Below are 22,047 nucleotides of genomic sequence, written 5' to 3' on the forward strand. Positions count from 1 at the left end.
CCTTTATCTCCACTGTAGCGTTTGAGAAATCTCTTCTTTCCTTTCCCTTTCCTTGTTTGTCCCTTTCTCTTTTTTCCTCACTGTGCATGTCTGAAGGCCGACCCACGCATTTCCATTATTAGCCGGTGACAGGTTAACGCATAATTCCCCGCCCAGGGTAGACAGGTAGGACACGTACGTACCCCCTAGTAATGGCCAGGCACAGGGAGGGGTGATTACCCGAGCTGATACTTTCCGGAAGTGCCGATTGGTCCCTCCGTCAGTTTCTCGGGAGATGTGGCCGGAGGTGTGAACAATCACCTAAGGCGGGAGTGCCCTCGGAGAGGGCCCCCACAAGGGAGGAGCGCGCCATCGGAGACGCCGGTAATCATGGGGGATATTTCCGCAATGGTTTCCCCATCTTCTACTATGTCTGCTCACAAGCGTAAGTTCAATGAGTCTCAGCCATAGACAGTTTTTCCATCGTTGCCACAGTTCCTTGTTGTTTCTCAGTCTGACGAAGGTCACAGCTTCTCCATAGTCAACCCTTCAATTATTCAGAAAGGTGTTGACGCAATTGCAGGTCCTGTAAAGTCTTGTTCCCGATCACGAAATGGCACCTTGTTGTTCCAAACAAAAATTGCTGCATACTTCACTTCTACACACCTTCCCTGTCCGGGTGGAAGCGCACCGCACTTTAAATTCATCACGTGGGGATGTTTATACACACTCCCTCGACGGATTGTCCGACGAGGAAATTCAAAACTACCTGTCTGACCATGGCGTAATGACTGTTCATCGAGTCATGAAAAGGGTTGACAAGAACATCGTTCCAATCTGTACTGTCTTCTTGACATTTGACAGAGTTCAACTTTCATCGGACATAACAGCGGGCTATGAGATAATTTCCATTCGCCTTTACACCCCAAACCCTACGCGTTGCTATCGGTGGCAGTGGTTCAATCACACCAGCCAGTCCTGTCCCCATCTTGCCAAATGTGTTACGTGTGGCAAGGATGCCCATGAGGGGGCTTGTCCACCTCCATCCGCTCGTTGCATCAATTGTATGGGTGACCACGCTGCTTCCTCTTAAAGACGAAAAGCTCATTCAGGAAATCAGAGTGAAGGAAAAGGTGTCTACCTTTGCTGCTCGAACATTATTCGCCAGTCGAAAGCCCACTGTGCCTCAGACAGGTTAATACAGCACTGTCCTTGCCTCTCCTCGGCCGACAAAGGAGGCGGCCACGTAGACTTGTGATCTCACCTTTAGTGCCACAGTTGTCAGATCGGCCAGGGCAAAGATCGCCCGTTCAACCTACCCACTTTTGCCTGCTCACTCTAGGGCTCACCCTTCATCGGGTTCTGCTAAATCTCGAGCCCAAAAGTCAGACACACGGACTTCCAAAAAAGAGCCTACTCGTGAAGATTTTTTATGTACCCCAACTTCACAACCATCGGTTCCTCCTTCATCTAAATCAGGATGAATTGTCGAACCTCTTACGATCCTACTCGCCGGTCATCTTCTGTCTTTAGGAAACAAAGCAGCGTCTCCCCCATTTTCAGTCAGTCCCATTTGATCTCCCCTCTGTTGAAGGCACTCCAGCACATGGAGGACTCATGATTCTTCTCCATGATACTCTCCTTTATCACCCTATCCCCTTAAACACTTCCTTCCAAGCTGTCGCTGTCCGTCTTTTCCTTTCTGGATACACCTTCTGTCTTTGTACTGCATACATTCCATCGTCCACACCAATGGCACGATCTGATCTCCTTCATCTTCTTGCTCAGCTACCACCTCCCTATTTGCTGGTTGGGGACTTCAATGCCCACCACCCACTTAGGGGATCTCAACATCCTTGTCCGTGTGGCTCACTATTGATAGACGTCTTCCACCAAGCGGATCTTGTTTTGCCTCAACACTGTGGACCCTACATTTTTGTCTGCCTCCACGACAAATTTCTCAGTTGGACCTTTCGGCGCTTCGAATGGTTCGCCATTGCTGATACACACTCGAGTGACCACTTTCCATGTGTCCTTCGATTGCAGCCACAACTATCATATATGCGCCCGCGACGCTGGAAGTAAACCCAAGCGCATTGGACACTTTTTTCGTCTCTAGCGACATTGGATGACCGTCACTTCCCTAGCGTCGACGATGAGGTCACTCACATTACAGACGTTATTCTTACAGCTGCGGAAAAATCAATACCTCGCACCTCCGTATTGCCCTGGCGCCCCCCAGTTCCTTGGTGGAACGAGGCATGCCGTGGCGCAATACGTAAGCGGCGGCGTGCTCTTCGCGTTTTCCGCCACCATCCTACTTTGGCCAACTGTATCAGCTATAAGCAGTTCCGTGCGCAATGCCGTCGCATCATCCGCGATAGCAAGAAGGCAAGCTCGGACTTCTTTACTAGCTCATTTAACACCTTCACTCACTCCTCGGAAGTTTGGAGTCGGATTCGACGGTTCTCTGGCGCGCCTAGTTTCTCCCCGGTCTTTGGGCTCACTGTCGCGCATGATACATTAGTGGACCCCGTCGCATTTTCTAACCCATTGGGTTAACACTTTGATGAGATTTCGAGCTCTTCAAATTACCCGCCAGCGTTTCTCCCTAAGAAACGTGCAGCGGAAGTGCAACCACTTGCTTTCCCCTCTCAAAATCGCGAAAGCTATAATGCGGGAACTCCAACATGCACTTTCTACTACTCGGTCTTCCGCCCCCGGACCGGATGGTATCCACATCTAAATGTTGCTGCATTTATCATACCATAGTCTGCGTTACCTCCTTCACCTTTATAATCGAATTTGGACCGACAGTACTTTTCCCAGGCGATGGCGGGAAGCTACCGTCGTTCCTGTTCCGAAACCTGGAAAGGACAAACATCTCCCCTCTAGCTATCGCCCCATTTCTCTCACGATTAGTGTCTCTAAGGTTTTCGAGCGTATGGTGAATTAACGTTTAGCTTGGTGGGTGGAGTCCCGCAGTCTTTTAACACCTGCCCAATGCGGTTTACGAAAGCATCGGTCTGCAGTTGACCATCTTGTTGCTCTCTCCATTTACATCATTTTTCCGGAAACGCCAAACAGTAGCAATATTTTTTGATCTGGAGGGAGCATACGATACCTGTTAAAGGACAGGCATCCTCCGCACACTGTTCTCTTGGGGCTTTCGAGGTCGGCAGTCCCTTTTTCCTTACCGAATTTATGGCAGAGCGCACATTTAGAGTGCGGGTGAACACTACTCTCTCCCTTACTTTCTCCCAAGAAAACTGGGTGTCTCAGGGCTCCGTGGTCAGTGTTGTATTGTTCACCATTGCCATAAATCCAATTATGGATTGTCTCCTTCCTGATGTCTCGGGCTCCCTCTTTTTGGACGATTTTGCTATCTACTACAGCTCGCAACGGACCAGCCTTCTTGAACGACGTCTTCAAGGATGTCTTGATCGCTTCCACTCTTGGAGCATCGAAACCGGCTTCCGCTTTTCTCCCAGTAAGACCGTTTGTGTTAATTTTTGGCGTCGTACGGAGTTTCTTCCACTTTCCTTACATCTAGGACCAGTCAGCCTTCCGTTTTCGGACGTCGCTGAATTCTTGGGTCTTATGTTTGACAGAAAACTGTGCTGGTCCTCCCACGTTTCCTATCTTTCGGCTCACTGTCACCGATCCCTCAACATCCTCCGTGTCCCGAATGGTACATCCTGGGGAGCGGACCGAGTGTTACTACTCCGCCTCTATCGCGCCTTAGTGCGCTCGAAATTGGACTATGGAAGCATAGTTTACTCCTCTGCTCGGCCGTCTATTCTTCGGCGTCTCGACTCTATCCACCACCGTGGATAACGTTTAGTGTCTGGAGCTTTTTACACCAGCCCTGTGGAAAGCCTGTTTGCTGAGACTGATGAACCTCCGCTGTCTAATCGGTGAGCTGTCCTTCTGAGTCGTTATGCTAGCCATCTATCTTCCATGCCTGCTAATCCGGCCCATGACATTTTCTTCGACGCCTCCTTGGATTTAGGGTATGCATACCGCCCTTCCTCCCTACTACCACCGGGATTCCGGTTCCGTCAACAGCTCCATTCTCTTTTCTTCTGCTTTCCTAAAACCTTCTTGACAACTTGGCGTACAGCACCACCTTGGCTCCGTCCCCTGATCGGCCTGCTCCGTGACCTTTATCAATTTCCCAAGGATGGTACCCCTTCACTTGTTTATCGTCGGGCATTTGTTGCTCTATGTGCACAAATGAAAGACGCCACATTTATTTACACTGATGGCTCAAAAACATCATTTGGTGTAGGGAGTGCCTATATTGTTGGCGACACCCCAAATCGATTTCTGTTTCCCGACCAGTGTTCGGTTTATACTGCGCAGCTTTACGCTGTTCTCCAGGCTGACCAATACATCCGTCGCCATCAGCAGATACAGTCTGTTATCTGTTCAGATTCTCTCAGCTCTCTTCTTAGTCACATAGATCAGTACCCTGTCCACACTCTGGTCCTCTGGCTCCCATGACACGTTGATATCTGTGGAAATGAGGCGATCGGTACATCGGCCAAGGCTGCAGTCTCTCTTCTTCAGCCAGCTATTCGCACGATTCCCTTCGCCGATCTACGGAGTGTTTTATGTCGTCATGTTACTTTTTTATGGCACGCACGTTGGTCGACACTTCGCAATAATAATTTTCGGGACGTGAAAGCTCTTCCCTGTGCTTGGACCTCTTCCTCTCGAACGTGTCGTCGGGAGGAGGTGATTTTATCTAGACTCCGGATAGGGCACTGTCTTTTTAACCATCGACATCTTTTAAGTGGCGATCCTCTCGCACTCTGTCCTCATTGATCTCAGCTGTGGACGGTAAGACACCTTTTACTCGAGTGCCCCTATTTTACTCTGTTATGCGCCCGTCTACAGCTGTCTTCCATTTTAGCAGATGACACGCGCTCAGCCGATCGCGTTCTCGAGTTTATTGGTGTCAGTGAGATGACGTCAGTCAATTAAAGCTCTTTTTGGGGACAACCAATCCACTTCTATAGTGGTTTTTTAAGCTTTCCTTCTATAATTAGTTTCTCAAATTTTTGGAGTTTCGTTCCCATTGTTGCTGGTTTCCAGTTCCGTTTTTTTTACCTTTTCCTAAGTCACAGACCGGGCGCTAATGACCGTAGCAGTTTTGTGCCCTGAAACCATAAAAAAGCCACCCCACTGTCGCTAGTTGTGTTTCTATAGCATGCGAACTGAAACCAGACTGTCGCCGTGTTTTTTAACTGTGCACGTCTCCTTCCTGTGTCTTCGTCCGCACCATTTAACGCCGTATTTTTGTATTTTAAGTTCCGCAACTTTCCGCCATTGTTCTGTTATTGACAACCATTTTATCGCCTTTTTATATTGTTTGTTCTCTCTCCATTGTTTGTTTAATTTTTCTCTCGGTTGTAGAGCAGCGCATTAAGCTGCTGTCATCCCGACCCTTCTAGGTGGGTGGGAATCGAAATTCAATAAAGGAAAAAACAACGGACATAAAAATTTGTCAGCTTACATTACGTTGACGTGGCTTAAAGCCATTATATCAGTACTTGATAATGGCCTAAGGCCGAAATTGCAATAGTGTAATATACACTTACAACAGTCACTGACGGATGGATAATGTCCTTCAAAATATTCTTTATGACTGTGAATCCCAGGTACAACAAGTTTAATCATATTTCTGTTGGAACCACAAATATTTTTCCATGAAGGCAATGAGAGTCTGGACTCACAGTGGGATAAAAGTACTAAAAGCTTTGGCGATTGCTTCTTAAATAATAAACATTTTCTTCCTTTTTTCCATATGTCTCGTTTTCATTCAACTGCTGTGTATAAGCTCACCTTACAAAAACGCTTTAGATGAACCGTCACTGAAATGGACATGTGACTGCGGCTGGTCATAAAGTTGCAGAAATAAGGAGTATCAAGAGCTGTACTTTTTAAAAATTATATTGATTATTGATTCCCCGACCACTTTCGACGCTCCATTATTGTGTTCCTAAGGCCCCTACGCAAACTGAATGGGGATATCCACTCGTCGATGCATTAGGAGAGGTACCATGTGTATACTGGTCTCACGGATTTCCATTTACACGATGTGAACACTTCAGCTGTCTAACAACAACTGTCGAGATACCTGACATAGAGGTGTGACAGATGTTACTACACGGCTGGAGTACACGCAGCGTATAAATACAAACTTGGGAGGCAGTGAATATACATGAGACCCCTCCTTAAGCACCGAGGCTTGGTGTTCGGTTTGCTTAGGGGCCCGAAGATGACACTAGCATAGTAACGAAACTAGTAGCGTAATTAATATATTTTATTACGGGTATGGCCGTTGGGGCCAGCCGCTGTGGCCGAGCGGTTCTGAGCGGTTCTGAGCGCTTCAGTCCGGAAACGCGCTGCTGCTATGGTCGCAGGTACGAATCCTGCCTCTGGCATGGACGTGTGTGATGTCCTTAGGTTAGTTAGGTTTAAGTAATACTAAGTCTAGGGGCCCTCAGATGTTAAGTCCCATACTGCTCAGAGCAATCTGGACCATTTGAACGGCCGTTGGGATATCTTGTACTTAGAGTAACAAAACGTTTGTGATCCCTGTGCGTAAAAGCAGATGAATCGTTAAGCTTTTACTGATGGCTCAGCGATGGAGTCACGTACTCAACCGTTCGCGGACTGCCTCAGCATCAGGAAGTAGCGGATGCCTCAAGCGGACGTTTTAGGTAAACATGGATAAATGTAAGGACGTGACAAGAGGGAAATAGGGGGTAACCGTATCTCGCCGTGGTCACACCCATCCAGTGTGTCAAGATGCGGGATTCATTGGTGTATGCTGGCGGATTGTTCTAGTGGTCTAGAAGCAGTGGTGCAAAACATGTGATCGCGAAACACAACGTCAGAATTGAGGTCAGAAAAGATGCTGACTGAGAGGGTTCCCAGACACATTTCGCGGATTTTGAATCAAAATCGCTTCGAGACCCTACAGTAATTACAGCAGGTAGTGAATGAAGGTCCATCTCCACCACTTAGCAGGCAGCATTATGAGGGGAACTCCATACTGCTAACATTTTCTGTCGGTCACCTCGCAAGAGAGTTGGCCGGAGTGGCCGAGCGGTTCTAGGCGCTACAGGCTGGAACCGCGAGACCGCTACGGTCGCAGGTTCGAATCCTGCCTCGGGCATGGATGTGTGTGACTTGCTCAAGTTAATTAGGTTTAAGTAGTTTTAAGTGCTAGGGGACTGATGACCTCTGAAGTTCTGCAGTGCTCAGAGCCATTTTCGAGCCTCGAAAGAGACCATTTCTCATACAGGCATATAAAGACGACAACAGCAAAGTTCATCGAGCTTGAAGAATATGTGACTGGTTTTCTGAACACTGCCCCACCGCATTACAATTCGGGTCATGTGCGAAATCACCTGACGCGGACCCCACGCAAAACACGTGGGACATGTTGGAAAAGCGAGTAAAACGCCGAATTTAGCTCCCCATAACTGCGCAATGAAATTCCCAACCAGTGGCTTGACCAGGACGTGACGCACCTGTACAACTTTCTCGACTCACCTCGTAACCTAATGCAGTTGATTATCAGTCCAAGGATCGAATTCTACGATACTATGACACTTGCAATGATTTCTCTAGGGGACGCTAATTTGGCGAAGCTTGGCTATTTTTTAAAAAGATGTATTAGCTGGAAGGCTGAAAGCATTTTGTTTCGAAAGCGTTTGTAACTGGATGAAATTTGCTTTGGTGTTCTGTTCCCCGTGCTGCGAAAGAAACTCACCAGTGCTGGCGTTTTCGAAGCAGACAAATGCTGGCGTTTTACGTGCAGCTGCATTTGGCTTCCCAGTATGCATACCTTTGACTATGCAACATGTCCCAGCCGACTTCTATTCAAATGCAAAGCACCGTGCCTCCTCCAAAGTGCCGGTAGGTAGCTTCATGAATAATTGCCGTACCCATATCACCATCAGTACCTTCAGCCTCTAAGGCCGCACGTTCATCATAACTAAGGGCCATTTTGTCAATGGCTGCTCAAATGGTTCAAATGGCTCTGAGTGCTATGGGACGTCACATCTGAGGCCATCAGTTCCCTAGACTTAGAACTTCTTAAGTCTAACTTATCTAAGGACATTACACACTTTCATGCCCGAGGCAGGATTCGAACCTGCAACCGCAGCAGCAGCGCCATTCCGGACTGAAGCGCCTAGAACCACTCGACCACAAGGCCGGATCAATGGCTGTTGCAGATGAGTGACGCAGATCCACTTTTTACATCCAAGATTTTATTTATCCATGAGGCAGAGTTTAGAAGAGATAGTGCTATGACTTTTCATAACCTGCATGTATGGGCAGATGTAAATCCCCAAGTAATTCAGGAAAGTGGACATCAATACCGAATCCCAGTCAAAGTACGGGTAGGCGTAATTGGCGATAGATTAAGAGAGCCATACATGCTACCACAGAGGTCAACTTGGGTGCATTATGTGGATTTCCTCATTAACGTATCGCCTACTGTTACGTCTGCCGCAGACGGCCCCTGCCAGCAGACTACACTCAAGACTCCCATGTGTACCATGTAACGTACATAAGCATTTGCAGGCGCAACCAAGAGGAAAACAATTCCTCAAAATAAACAGAACTTGCTAGAGACTAATCCGAACCTTTTTCTGCCGAGGTCGCCTCACAGACACAGAGAAAGTTAGAGTACTCCAACGGCCTCCGCCGGCTTTATAAGGCCAGCGCAGCAGCAGTACAGCCAGTTCCTTGCCTAGCTAGGACCAGCTCCAACAGACCTCACCGACGCTCTTAATGAATAGTTGTTTACATTTTATTTGTTTTCCTTGTGTGTGTACAGTGATATTTTGAGAAGTGTAGTTCAGTTTCAATAAATGACATTATACTGAGTGTTTTACAATACTGAGTATTCTTCACCTACCTTGCTGGAGACTGTGCCATTACAGCAATAAATGGCGCACCAGCACACTTTCATCACAGTGTGCGCGAACATCTGACACTGACATTTCAGGACAGCTTGATTGTTCGTAATGGGGGGGGGGGGGGACGGTGGGGGAGACATCTCGGCCTGCTCGTTCCCCAGACCTCAGTTCCCTACACTTTTTGGTATGGGGACACTTGATGGAATTTGTCTACGCTACACCATTCAATGTGCTGACACTATTAGGACCGCGTCTTCAACGCTAGCCAGCAGGTACAACCGGGTTTACTTCAATTTTTGCGTCATTCGTTACTCTGGAGGACAGATAGGTGCACCGTCGAGAATAGAGCTCACATCATGAATGGACTTACCTCAGAAAGGATGCATTTCTGGATCCACGTATATTTGACCTGTTTTTCTTGTCTAAATGAGTACTACTACCTCTCAATATATTGGACTGTTTTTTGGGCACCTTGTTTAACGGACTGCCAATGGTGAGGTGAAGTTGGTTTTCCTGGAGGAAAACTACAGGTGCCTTAAGGGCTGATTGAGCAGAGGTTTACGTAGTCTCTGTCCATATGCATTACTTGAGTTAGCGTTATTAGTAACTCATATCTGCTTTCCATGAACTGTTATATTTTGTTCAAAATACTCCTTGTGCATGTCTGTGAAGTTTGTCGCCAGTGAACCATGAGGGACTTTGTGAAATACCCCATAGTTACTTCTTCTGACGTAGAGGATAAACACAATGGGATATCGCCACCTTGACCTTCAGTTTGCTGACCTATGTAAGAGGGAAGTGCATGAATACAATCTTCTAGCAACCTTCCCTCTCACTTCTAGTTACACATGTCTCCCTACCAATCTGTTTCAGTCCTGATATACAATATATCCATTAATACGCTTCTTCTGCCCAAGATGTGGTACATACATTCAGTCCCTGTTTTTAAGAGGGGGGGGGGGGGGGGTAGGACGTCAAACGGGCCGACTTGGAGCAGGAGAGGCATCACAGGACATTTTAATTTCCAGTGTCTATACTTTTACAAATAAATTCATCAAACTTTGTCAGCATCACCAGAAAGGATTCAGGATTCACACCCATTTCAGTGGAAGTTAGAAAACAAAACAAAGTAAATTCTTTTACCTGCGAAATTTCATCATTTTTCTCTTACTAATAGCTGCATTTGTTGCTACAGGTACACTTTTCTTCATAAGTTAGAGAGATTCTTCGATGAATTTTGCACAGCATACATACCGTACTCACAGGTGTATGAAACTCTAGAATTTATTTAATTTATGAAAAATCGAATGAACTGTTATATTTTAAACTTCATGTTTAGAAAATACACAAATTTTATAGTTAATTACCTCAATTTTTACCACAGTTTTTTATACATTTGGAAAATTCTATTGTTTCATACACTTTTAAGCATGATTTGTACGCTGTGCAAAATTCATCGAAGAATCTCTCTTACTTACGAAGAAAAGTGCACCTACAGCAACAAAAGCTGCCATTAGTAAGTGAAAAAAATGAAGAAATTTCACATGTAAAAAAGGTATTTCATATGTTTTCAAACTTCCACTGCTAAGAATGTGAATTCTGAATCCATCCTGGTCATGCTGACAAAGTTTTATGAATTTATTTGTAAAAGTATAGACAGTGGAAATTAAAATGTTCAGTGGTGCCTCTACTGCTGCAAGTCGGCCCGTTTGATGTCTTGCCCCCCTTAAAAACATTAATTCTGTGCGGCTAGAACACTTTTTAGCCAACACGGGTGCCGAAATGGTAACAACTATCGATGTAGGACGACACGAAGGTCGGTCGGCGCCGTAGGGCCGTAAGAGGCCTGTTCGGCTGGAGAGAACAATATTTTTGATTGCGATTATTCTGTCCCCTAAAGGCAGAAACTAGTAATCCTAGAGGCAAATTAAATGTTACCTTTTTGTGGGAAATTTCACGTTGTTTCTTTTCAACTGGGAAATGTTTTCGCTAGACGCTACAATTTTCGATTTGTTCGAGACAAACCTAAGAAAGCGACCTTCAAGCCTCCCCAACCCAACGCCCACACACCACAGGACAGGATACATAGAACGTCTTTCCTGACACTCCCTCCAAACACTGTGCAAAAATTCACTACTACACGATTTTCCCCAGGATTTTGCTTCTTTGACTGGACTAAGTAGACGCGATGTAATGGCGCTATGCCTCACCTTGACAGCCCCATCTAAGCTACAAATCTAATGATGCATTACTCCTGCTACACTGTGTAGACGCATTAGGTATAATTTCGCTATGTGCTATCTGTGGCGTTCGATGTGTTATTCAGTGGTTTGGTATTTAACTAATTTGTAAATGAAAATGACAATCTTATTTCATTACATTGAGTAATTAGTAAATAATTTTTCTGCCGGCTAAAGATTTGGTCAAGTTGCTAAAGAACTCCAAGTTAACGTCGTGTAAAAATGTTGTCTGTAAGGTGTGTAAAAGTCACTAAATCACAGTTCATACAACAGATTCTATACAAATATTGATTATGATGGAAATAGTTATCTTCAGCAAAATTATCATTAAAACCACTTAATATCAGCTGCGCACAACACTGACGTATGGTACCTGAAACAATATTCTTCGCAACTCGTGCGTAATTAATTTCGGGTCCATACATCAGCTAGAAAAGTTTGTTATAACGATCGTGCTTTGAGCACTGTTTTTAAAGAACCAATCTGATTCGAATCATTTTCATTCAAATGAGTTCGAGACCACCGGTGCACATTTATTTTTACACATTTGTATTACGTTCGGCATTTATGTCTGCAGAGTTGCGTAATTTGAGTTTGCCGCTGAGACAATTGTTAAGATGGCGGCAGACAATTGATAGAGACTTTCTATTGTTAGAGCAAAGAAGTATTTTAAATGGTTATTAAACTTTACAGAAACTCGTATTGTGCACTATTTAGACTTCATCAAGCCAACATTTGATTTGTTTCTAAGGAAAACACAGACAAAAACGCGATACAAATCGCTATCATCAATGGCTGCGCTCCTTGAAGCGGAAAGAAATAATTAACACAGATCATGCTTATTGAGAGAGGAATTAAAGTTACAAATAATTATTCACTCATATTTATGAATATTTTCAAGTAATAATTAACAAATTATTACAATTTCTTGACAGACCTCTGTTTGATATGCGTCCGCAATCTACAAAAGCCAACTAACAAAAGGTAAAAACAAAGGAAGACAAACGCAGATCATAAAAGGACAATTGTCATTGTCTTTGTATGAAACATAGCGATATGTCAAATTACATCATAGAATATTATATAAATAATTAATATTGCTAAGTTTTCACTGCTTTTCATACGCCGAATAGATAATGTTTATAACTGTTAGAGGCATAATTTTCCTCTCGTCGCACTGTAGCCAAAAATTTATCACGTGGACGTTACATATCTTTCATGGAGTTGAAAGTTTGAAGCCCAGCAGTGTTCACGCTCACCTGCGAAGATTAGAATAGTTTGTCGATACGCCCACTGCAAGTGTGTAACTAGTAGTAAGCTTTTTTCCACTAGCGAATAGAGTGGATTAAACTCTTACGCATATACGTGGCATGTCATATCCCTTTCATCAGTCGCTGAATGAATATTTCAATTAAATCTGAAGCGAGGCAGATTTTTTATCGCCGCGTGGACGGTTTTGACAGCAGCCTAACAACAAACAACATCAAAGTACTCTTCATGTTTTGCTATTTACGTAACCCCCTTTCCTGCCTCGCCGACGGACATTTATCATTTCTGTCTATTGTTACCTGCACGTAATTAAAGGTGGCGCCCTTTTGTGTCGAAAATGTCTCTCACCATCACTGCTGTACGCTGGGCAGGAATTCTCTTAGACTCGAATTAATAACCAGCTCTTTGATCTGAACTGAAGCCTTTCCAGGTAACCATTTCAGTACGTCTGAGCCGCGATGGAATAGCCCATCGTTTGAGCCGTGCAAATATGTTTTTCGTCTTCTTGTTCAAATCAGGTTTGGTACCTAGGATTCACCTTCAATTAAGAGGCTGTAAAATATATACTCTTAACACAGGTAAAGGTTCCCAACCTACTCAATAATTCGCAGTACAGTGTCAACTCGGGTTGACCTATCTGTAAACGAGTACTGCCATGATATTACATGGAACCATCTTGTCTTATCTGTGAGCAATTGATAATATCGATGACCTACTCTCCTTCTTGCTGCCACGAATATTGGCTGAAATCCTAATCAGGTAATTATAGGTATTGCAGCTGTTGTGAACTTCAGTCCAAACATGGGCTTGGTGCAAACTTCCAGTTTTGTCTGTCGTGTGAAAGCTCCTTCATTTCTGCATAACTGTTCCAAGCTACATCCGTTCGACCATGCGTACTGTATTCGAGCCTCGTTTTTAACTGTCTCCTAGACTTACTACCGTTACGAAACTGACGATTTACTAATGCTTCAAGATGGTTGTATCAAACGATCCCTTCTTTTAGTCAAGTTGTCGCAAATTCCTTTTTACCCTTTTGGATTTTGTACCTCACTAGTAACTCGATCTACCCATCTGCCCCTCATCATTCGTCAGCAACACAAAATTCTGGAAGATTACATTCTCTACTTGTCTGAGCTGCTAATTACTCGTATATATGCTTCATTTTCGTATAAGGCTACAGTCCTGATAAATACGCTCAGAAAAAAACTTTACAGTACTTAATTTAACATTCAACGTAACTACATTCACCTTTTATTCGACGGAACTAAATTCATCTTTTACTGTAACAACTTCCTTGTTGTAGCCAGTCTCTGTTTCATATCTTCCCTACCTCGGTCATTTCAATTAACTTGATACCCAAAGCATAAAAAGTTGCCTACTACTTGGAATGAGTGACTTGCTAATCTAATTCGCTAGATAACGCCTGATGCAGCTAGACTGCATTTCACTCCCTTTATTTTACATTTGTAGGTTTCATATTACAACCTCTTTTTAAGAAACTGTCTAATTCATTCGACTACTCTTCCTACTCGTTTATCGTCTTTGACGGAAATGCAGTGTCAAAAGCTATTACATCTTCTTCTTCAACTTTAATTCTCTTCCCAAATTTCTCCTAGGATTTCTTTATTCGTTACTGTATGTACATATCGAATAACATTGGACTTACACTTGATCCCTTTCTCACTATTTTTCCAAATAATGCATCACTAATCTTATAATTCCAATGTGATTTTTATATACGTTGTAGATAACTCGTAACTTTCTATGTTTTATTATTGCTACCCTTATAAGTTACCGGTTGAGATGGCGCAGTGGTTAGCACACTGGACTCGCATTCGGGAGGACGACGGTTCAATCCCGCGTCCGGCCATCCTGATTTGGGTTTTCTGTGATTTCCCTAAGTCGCCCCAGGCAAATGCCGGGATGGTTTCTTTGAAAGGGCATGACCGATTTCCTTCCCCGTCCTTCCCTAATCCGATGAGACCGATGACCTCGCTGTTTGGTCTCTTCCGCTAAACAATCAAATAAAATCAAATCTTTATAAGGTAACTGAGTGCAGTCCTGCCACTATAGGCAAAAGCTTCTTTCACATCTAGATTCTGCAACACCATTTTTGCCTTTCTTCAATCTGTCATATAAGTGGAATCCAAGAGTCTGTTCCGAGATCTGCTTCTGCTAGTTATTCTATTCTCCGTAAATAATTTGCATCAATAATTTACAATAATGGCTTATTATGAAATAGAGGTGCCTGTGTTATTTAAAGTAAGGTGCAGTATTCCTTCGGACATGCATGAATCCATGCATGCAGGCAGCCATCAGGAGAAACAGGAAATACATTCGCATCTGCGACTATGAAGCACTTTTGGCTGTATGTTGGAATGCAACAGCGAACATAGGTGGCGGATCAGGACTCTGATCCGGACTGTTCGCTTTACGAGAGAGGTCGCTTTAACCGCTTGGGCCATCCGAGCACGAATCATTGACAGACCTAAACTTCTATATGACGTGATACATGAGTCGTAACCTGCTCTCACACGGTACGTATATTCCCGTTCAGGAAGGACATATTTATAAAGAGTCGAGAGCCTGGTATTAGAGAATAAATACGAAATAGCAATTCATCTCTTACTAATCAGTACGATGCAACGTTCTTTGGGACATGCATGCATGTCTGATGGAACAGGCTCTGCAGCAGACACAGACGACAATAAATACAGGAAAAGTATCCGCAGTTGCGTTATGGACCACCTCCAGCTGCGTATTGAAATAACGGCAATGAAGATACGTGCCGGAATGGAACTTGAACCTGAATTTCCCGACTTAAGAAAATAAAGCAGCTGCGACTTTTAGAATTCTCTATTGGAGAACATGACCGGTTTAACAAATTAAATTAGCGTCTTCAGGTGCCTCACATCAAAAGATTAAAGATTCTGTGTAAACCGGATAGAGGCATTCCCAAAATTTGTATCCAGGTATTGAAAACTTTGCAACGTGCCCTTAGAAAAGTTAATGAATTACTGTGCTGATACACCTCTACGTTATTTGATTTTCAAACAGCTGAGCAAAACTGAACGTACTTAGATATTAATCTCTGTAATTATTCTGATCAACACTAAAGTGACACACAATATTTTTAGCGCAATGCAATCCGAGTTTCAAAAATCCCTGCAAATGAATGGCCCTGACTAACAATAACCTATACCTTTCATGAATCACTTACCTCACAAAAATCTTCGTTACTCGAACTACAGCAATACAGCGAACGCCACTACTGCCGGCTGAATAGAAGATTCTGACTACAGAAGGCACTAACTACTGATAGGCATAGTTAGTAAAATGAAAGATTTTTGATAGAGAGCAAACAATTTATTTACCTTGATAGTGTTCAAAAGTGATATTATATACTGGGCTATTAAAAAGTCAGTATCAATTTTAAAACTTAATAAACCAGGGAATAATGTAGATAGAGAGGTATAAATTGACACACATGCTTGGAATGACATGGGGTTTTATTAGAACCACCCCAAATTGCTAGACCCGTGAAAGATCTCTTGCGTTCGTCGTTTGGTGGTGATCGTGTGCTCAGTCGCCACATTCGTCATGCTTGTTCTCCCAGGTCCCCAGACCTCAGTCCGTACGATTATTGGCTTTGGGGTTACCTGAAGTCGCAAGTGTATCGGGATCGAACGACATCTCTAGGGATGCTGAAAGACAACATCCGACGCCAATGCCTCACTATAACTCCGGACATGCTTTACAGTGCTGTTCACAACATTATTCCTCGACTACAGCTATTGTTGAGGAATGATGGTGGACATATTGAGCATATCCTGCAAAGAACATCATCTTTGCTTTGTCTTACTATGTTATGCTAGTTATTGCTATTCTGATAAGATGAAGCCCCATCTGTCGCACATTTTTTGAACTTTTGTACTTTTTTGGTTCTAATAAAATCCCATGTCATTCCAAGCATGTGTGTCAATTTTTAGCTCTCTATCTACATTATTCCGCGATTTATAGTTTTCAAATCTATACTGACTTTTTGATCACCCTGTATATCAGTTCATGACATCCAGTCATACAAATTTATTCTTTCTGATCGACACACGTCCAGATCATCCGCTCTCAAACCTCCGCCGTTTCTATCCCGAGATCCACCACTGCTGGCGGCTCACCTCCAACTGCACAACGCTACGCGCTGTTCACATTCAACTGCCCAACACTACAATAGTAAATAGTCCAACAATACAAACCAGCCACAGGCTTCACACAGCACAGTCAATAATTTCCATATAGAGCGTTACGTGGCGTTACCAACATGAAAACCTAAACAGCCTACTTACAACTTCTGCCTCACGAATGTGCCAGCGTCCACGATAATATGTAATAGAGGCTAAGACCATCCCCACCCTACATTTAAGACAGCCTGGAGAGGGAGCGTAGCTGTTTCCGGCGCCAATAAACTTATGTCTGTAGCGAGGCATATGCGGGAAGCCGAGCAGGCAGAGTATCGCCAACATTAAATAACCAGATGCCTTGATTGAAATGTCGGCGGCTGGCTGCATATTTTTGCTACCGAAAGCCAAAGGATTAAAGATTCCATTTACACCGGATTGTTTATTCACATCATGAAATATTTCGCCTGTGGTTGCCCTTGTGAAGCAGTGTGTACGAATTTTCCGCTTTATAAGAGCGGCGCGGTCATTAAAGGTGAGAACCACAGATCACGGGCTTCGACGGACTCCTTCTGGAGTTCTATCGAACTGTCCAGTATTTACTCGCACAGTATTGGCCATCCATCTATCAAGATCTGCTGTCTCCGGAGACGTCAATTCCTGCTACCTCCAGTGAAGAGATGATCATCCCCAACCCGAAACCGGCAGGTGGAGTACGGAGTGTCTTAACACTTCGTAATGGTGACATGAAAATATTCACTTGCCTCTTCACGGCAAGTTCGTCGGACACTGTTTAACCTCTTCTCGTACAACGAAGCATCGTTAAGTGATGTCCTGGCGAATACGCACAAATTACCAGGTGCTGTGGCATCCTTGGTCTCTTAGACAGAGCCTCTACAGCGTCGACCGTGCTTACTTGACACCCTCTCTTCTGAACATGGGGTACCAACAGCTCTTCTTTACCGTGGTCATATGCCTCTTTTGAAGGGCGACCCCAAAAATCCTGATCAACGGCCTCCTTATTTACACTATTCATGTCGCAGGCAGGGTTGCCAGTTACCAACACTCCTTCACGCACTGGTGCTTGAACTTCTGTTATGTAGCCTTCGCTGAAGTTCAATACATTAGTCAGGGAGAATCGATACGCAAAGAAGTGGGATACGGAAGTTCTAAGGAATGACGAGATACGTTTGACGTTCTCTAACTCTATAGATACAGCAATAAGGAATAGCGCAGAAGGCAACAAAGTTGAAGAGGAATGGACGTTTCTAAAAAGGGCCATCGCAGAAGTTGAGAAGGAAAACATAGGTACAAAGAAGGTAGCTGTGAAGAAACCATGGGCAACAGAAGAAATACTTCAGTTGATTGATGAAAGGAGGAAGTACAGACATGTTCCGGGAAAATCAGGAATACAGAAATACAAGTCGCTGAGGAATCAAATAAATAGGAAGTGCAGGGAAGCTAAGACGAAATGGCTGCAGGAAAAATGTGAAGATATCGAAAAAGATATGATTGTCGGAAGGACAGACTCAGCATACAGGAAAGTCAAAACAACCCTTGGTGACATTAAAAGCAACGGTGGTAACATTAAGAGTGCAACGGGAATTCCACTGTTAAATGCAGAGGAGAGAGCAGATAGGTGGAAAGAATACATTGAAAGCCTCTATGAGGGTGAGGATTTGTCTGATGTGATAGAAGAAGAAACAGGAGTCGATTCAGAAGAGATAGGGGATCCAGTATTAAAATCGGAATTTAAAAGAGCTTTGGAGGACTTACGGTAAAATAAGGCAGAAGGGATAGATAACATTCCATCAGAACTTCTAAAATCATTAGGGAAGTCTCAACAATACGACTATTCACGTTGGTGTGTAGAATATATGAGTCTGGCGACATACCATCTGACTTTCGGAAAAGCATCATCCACACAATTCCGAAGATGGCAAGAGCTGACAAGTGCGAGAATTATCGCACAATCAGCTAACAGCTCATGCATCGAAGCTGCTTACAAGAATAATATAGAGAAGAATGGAAAAGAAAATTGAGAATGCGCTAGGTGACGATCAGTTGGCTTTAGGAAAAGTAAAGGCACGAGAGAGGCAATTCTGACGTTACGGCTAATAATGGAAGCAAGGCTCAAGAAAAATCAAGACACGTTCATAGGATTTGTCGATCTGGAAAAAGCGTTCGACAATATATAATGGTGGAAGCTGTTCGAGATTCTGAAAAAAGTAGGGGTAAGTTATAGGGAGAGACAGGTCATATACAAGATGTACAACAACCAAGAGGGAATAATAAGAGTGGACGATCAAGAACGATGTGCTCGCATTAAGAAGGGAGTAAGACAAGGCTGTAGCCTTTCGCCCCTACTCTTCAATCTGTACATCGAGGAAGCAATGATGGAAATAAAAGAAAGGTTCAGGAGTGGAATTAAAATACAAGGTGAAAGGATATCAATGATACGATTCGCTGATGACATTTCTATCCTGAGTGAAAGTGAAGAACAATTAAATGATCTGCTAAGCGGAATGAACAGTCTAATGAATACATAGTATGGTTTGAGAGTAAATCAGAGAAAGACGAAGGTAATGAGAAGTAGTAGAAATGAGAACAGCGAGAAACTTAACATATGGATTGATGGTCATGAAGTCAATGAAGTTAAAGAATTCTGCTACCTAGGCAGTAAAATAACCAATCACGGACGGAATAAGGAAGACATCAAAAGCAGACTGGCTATGGCAAAAAAGGCATTTCTGGCCAAGAGCAGTCTACTAATATCAAATACCGGCCTTAATTGGAGGAAGAAATTTCTGAGGATGTACGTCTGGAGTACAACATTGTATGGTAGTGAAACATGGACTGTGGGAAAACCGGAACAGAAGAGAATCGAAGCATTTGAGATGTGGTTGACTGTTAAGGTAAGGAATGAGGAGGTTCTACGGAGAATCGGAGAGGAAAGGAATATGTGGAAAACACTGATAAGGAGAAGGGACAGGATGATAGGACATCTGCTAAGACATGAGGGAATGACTTCCATGGTACTAGAGGGAGCTGTAGAGGGCAAAAACTGTAGAGGAAGACAGAGATAGGAATACATCCAGCAAATAATTGAGGACGTAGGTTGCAAGTGCTACTCTGAGATGAAGAGACTGATGACTAAAAAAAAAAAAAGCCTTCGCTAGGAGATTACGGGCACGATGTTCCGTGGGGTTGCGCTTCGATGTACATACTACGTCGACGATCCAGTGATTGCGCTCCAGTTCGTAGTGATAGACGGAAAGTCATCGAGTAAAACAGAAGCAATATCCGGCTTTCCCCAAGCAAGTGTTATAGGCCCTCTACTGTTCCTGATCTACATTAACGATATAGGAGACAATATGAGTAGCCGTCTTAAATTGTTTGCAAATGATGCTGTCATTTACCGTCTTGTAAAGTCATTAGATGATAAAAACGACTTGCAAAGTGATTTAGATAAGATATCTGCATGGTGCGAAAAGTGACAATTGACCCTGAATAAAGAAAAGTGCGAAGTTATTTACACGAGTACTAATAGAAATGAGCTAAATTTCGATTAAGCGATTATTCACATGAATCTGAGCGCTCTAAATTCAACTAAATATTTAGGGATTACAATTACAAATAACCTAAATTCGAACGATCACAAGGATAATATTGTGGGTAGAGCAAACCAAAGACTGTGATTCATTGGCAGAACACTTAGAAGGTGCAACAGGTCTACCAAAGAGACTGTTTCAAATGGTTCAAATGGCTTTGAGCACTATGGGACTTAACATCTATGGTCATCAGTCTCCTAGAACTTAGCACTACTGACACCTAACTACCCTAAGGACATCACACAACACCCAGCCATCATGAGGCAGAGAAAATCCCTGACCCCGCCGGGAATCGAACCCGGGAACCCGGGCGTGGGAAGAGAGAACGCTACCGCGCGACCACGAGATGCGGGCAGAGACTGTTTACACTACGCTACGCTTGTGAGCCCTATTCTAGAGTATTGCCGTGCGATGTGGGATCCGCATCAGGTGAGACTGACGGATGACATCGAAAAAGTACAAAGAAGGGCAGCTCGTTTTGTATTATCGCGAAATATGGGAGATAGTGTCACAGACATGATACGTGAATTGGAGTGGCAATCATTAACAGAAAGGGGTTTTTCGTTGCGCCGGGATTTTCTCACGAAATTTCCATCACCAGTTTTCTCCTCCGATTGCGAAAACATTCTGGTGGCACCCAACTACATAGGGAGAAATGATGATGACGATAAAATAAGAGAAATCAGGGCTCGCACGAAAAAAATTAAGTGCTAGTTTTTCCCACCTGCCGTTCGAGAGTGAAACGGTAGAGAGACAGCATAAAGGTGGTTCATTGGACCCTCTGCCAGGCACTTTACAGTAAATAGCAGAGCAATCACGTAGATGTAGAACAACGTCGAAGTATCTAACGCACAGGATTGGATACGTAAGTACGGTATGTCTTCCTTAATGTAGAAACATAGGTCGACGAAGTGAGCTCGGACGTGTTGAAGAAGCAGCCGAAAGTCAGGGCCGCTGCGCGGCGTATGTCGCTGCTGAATTCCAAGCAAAGTTACTTCATTGTGTCATAAAGGGGGGGGGGGGGGGGCGACACATGCTGAATGCATTCCCGCCCCTACATACGTATGTAGGGGCGGGACTGCATTCTGCATGTCCCCCCCCCCCCCCCCATGTGGGCCATTGACATCATTCAATGAACACACTTTGTCTGCACCTACCTGCTTTCCCGTCTACCTCAGTTGGCCCATATCTTACCTATGCCAGCCTCGATTGTACAACGTTCGTTAACAGCGTCGGATCCTTCGTTATCACTGGCATACTTTTCAAGATAATTACGGACCCTCCTAAGCGAGAGGGGCTCGATCATGTCCATCACAGGGGGGCGGCGCTCTTCCTGAACACACAAGCTGTGGGAGACATGTCCACAAGGCCTGATGGGCCTCCTCCTGGAATCGTTTACACCATCTGCTCTCGCACTCCCGGTAACAACACGAAGCGTCCTTCCCAGTTTACACCATCTAAGACATTATATACGAAGACAGTAACTTGTTCTCGAAAGAACAGTTGCTGTTGATGACCGTGCAGCTTTTCCCTGGAATACATTATGACTAACTGAAAACCTCAGCTGCCGACAGCTGTTGTTGATATACCTCGATGTGGACAGTTGAAAATGTGTGCCCCGACCGGGACTCGAACCCGGGATCTCCTGCTTACATGGCAGACGCTCTATCCATCTGAACCACCGAGAACACAGACGAATAGCGCGACTGCTGCGACTTCCCGTGAGACTCACATTCCCAACTGTCCACAATTCTACGTATGTATTGTACCTTATAGACACTTTCCCACCCACTCATTACGCGCACGCTTTGGCGATTCCCGTATGAGT

The sequence above is a fragment of the Schistocerca gregaria genome, chromosome 9, assembly GCF_023897955.1.
Source record: "Schistocerca gregaria isolate iqSchGreg1 chromosome 9, iqSchGreg1.2, whole genome shotgun sequence".
Classification (NCBI taxonomy): domain Eukaryota; kingdom Metazoa; phylum Arthropoda; class Insecta; order Orthoptera; family Acrididae; genus Schistocerca; species Schistocerca gregaria.